Genomic DNA, 2,582 nt, shown 5'->3' with positions numbered 1-2,582 from the left:
TTTGCAGGTAAATTCACAAACATAAATGCAAACTGGCCAGGTAGCAGTCATGACTCCCACATATTCAGGACTTCACAGGTATGTATTTTATTGCAATGTTGGTAATCTTTTATAAGTTATATTCCCTTTTAAGCACTATATGTTGGCAGTCAGTCCAGACTTCTTATTTTCTCAATAAAAGAATTAAAATCTCTTATCTTGGATTGGTCACCACCGCAGGAAGTCAAAATCTTCTTCTTGGACATAAAACCCAGTGGTGGATCAAGAACTTTTCCTAAAGGGGGGGGCCTCTGACTGACCTAAAAGGGGGGGGGGGGGGGGGGGGTTTCCGCTCCAGTCATGCTTCAGTGATTTCCTATATATTCAACCAAATTTTTCCAACGTAAGGGATTGGCACTATAAGAATATTAATCAGTATTCAAATCATTTATACATAAGAAGATGTGGTATGATTTCCAATCAGACAAATATGGGGCACAGTCCAAAGGAAGCCCAATTAAGTCAAGATGTATCATCACAATCCCTTCAGCTATAAGCAATTACATTCCAGGATGTATTCAGATCCAAAAGACTCGTACATCAGTGATGACTCCATCTAAAAAAGTTTCAAAGCCAGCTATATACAACACTCAAGAGCATTCAGTACATATCCAACTTATTTAGTGTGTAGAAATTAAAAGGCTGTTGTATTCTTTCATATAAAACATATACCTAGCTTTAGGTGGTTGCTGAGTGCTGCTATTAGGGCATGAAGGAGGTATTTGGGCAGACACTGGTAGGTTTGCATGTTCAGTATAACGTGTTTCTTTATTTCTCTGATGAACCTCTTCCAGTCTCCTAATCCATATACTCTCCACAGAAGATGGTGGTTCTGAAAGTTTTGATTAAAGAAACATTAAAATTGCCTCAGTTGAATGTGTATACATTGCAAATAGGGTAGATAAAAGAAGATGTGGTATTAGTGTCAATGAGAAAACTCTCCATCCAAGTCACAATTTATAAAAGTAAACCATCATAGGTCAAGGTAAGGCCTTCAACACAGAACCTTAGCTCACACCGAACAGCAAGCTATATAGGGCCCCAAATATTACTGGTGTAAATCCATTCAATTGGGAAAGCCATTTGTTATTTGTTTAGTATATAAACATACAGGGGTATTAGGATTGCTTAAGAGACCTTCAGACAACAATCCACCAAATTGTAAATGAAGTTGATGTATAAATGAATATATGTATTTAAATGTGTCAGTCAAGATACATATATTCAAGACTTAAAATCCCAATCAATTGAACAACATAGATTGGAGAAAGGTATTGTAAAAAAGAAAAAAAGTAAAAAAAGTAATATAGCTGTTACTTCTTTCCATAAGTCATTATATTCTGTGTCAATTTCAACTTGAGAAAATATATAAAGACCAATTGAATGAAAGAAAGTCAATAGATACACAATTAACTTAAAGCGTGCTATTACAGAGATCCTGTATTAGACCCTCAATGAGTAAATTTATAAATATATATAATTATATAGATTATTTTCACAGCAATATAATTTTATATCAACCTCAATTCTTTAATGAAATATTGATTCCGAAACATTGCATCTTCATTTTTTTGAAATGCGGAATTGTAAAAATAATTTACGATTAACATAATACAAAAATCTATGTAATGATTACCATCAGATGTCTGGCATCCTGAGACAGCAATCTGTGCTGGAATTGGTGAGCTGACAGGTTCAGCAAAATATATTGGATCAGATGATGAGCTTTCTGAAATAAAATGAAGATACATTATATTTCAATTTTTTAACAATCATTTTATTTTTGGATATTTGATTGATCATAAGAACTCTTATGGGCCCACAAGGGGCATACAGAGCATACATGAATAAGGACAAAGAATATTGATTTGCATAGATTCATAGATACAAACATTTTTTACATACAGTTGAAACTTCTTTTAAAATTGCTTGATCCCCCCCTGTATTGAGTATACTTACACTCTAAAATTTATACCAAATTATTTGTAACAATAATCTCTCTCTTTACTTATGGTTACAATTATAATATTACTGCAAGTAATGTGTATGCATGAATATCTTCTTTAGATACATACCTTGTATACTGAATTGTGTTGGTGTACTCTCACTTGTTTCTGTCTGCTGAGGAAACCCTGAGGAGGGCCAACTGCAAAGCAGTAATGATGTACAGGATAGTAAATGGCCTCGTAGCAATACCAACGCTAGAGCTACACTCTACATCATGCGTAGCAAGAGGACACACAACACGATTTCTTGTACCTTATGCCAGAACTTCAACCTACAGGCATTCCTTCTTCCCAGACAGCATAAGGATATGGAACAGCCTCCCACAACCTTTGGTGGACAGTACCTCACTAGATGCTTTCAAGCAGGGGGTACTGAGCTGCAGTATTCCTTAATCGCACCATCAGACTGTTTTTAACTTGCACCTGTAAATATTTTCTTGCACCTTTGTTGTCACACCCAGCATGGGCAATAGTGCGATAATACTCAATTAGAGGACTGCACTGTATTGGAAGAAGAAGAAGAAGAAATGATAAAGT

The 2,582-nt window shown here is 35.3% G+C and overlaps 1 long non-coding RNA gene across 1 annotated transcript; it reads right to left on the bottom strand.

The window, feature by feature from the left end:
* Positions 1-717: 717 nt before the first annotated feature.
* On the bottom strand, positions 718-2,174 carry LOC139486989 (uncharacterized). The gene is made up of 3 exons (XR_011655705.1): positions 2,115-2,174; positions 1,676-1,768; positions 718-871 (listed from the first exon to the last, which is right to left on the bottom strand). It is a non-coding gene; the product is annotated as an uncharacterized lncRNA (long non-coding RNA).
* Between the last annotated feature and the right edge of the window lie 408 nt (positions 2,175-2,582).

This window comes from Mytilus edulis, chromosome 8, assembly GCF_963676685.1.
Source record: "Mytilus edulis chromosome 8, xbMytEdul2.2, whole genome shotgun sequence".
In the NCBI taxonomy this organism is placed as follows: domain Eukaryota; kingdom Metazoa; phylum Mollusca; class Bivalvia; order Mytilida; family Mytilidae; genus Mytilus; species Mytilus edulis.
This window is presented reverse-complemented; position numbering and strand designations above follow the sequence as displayed.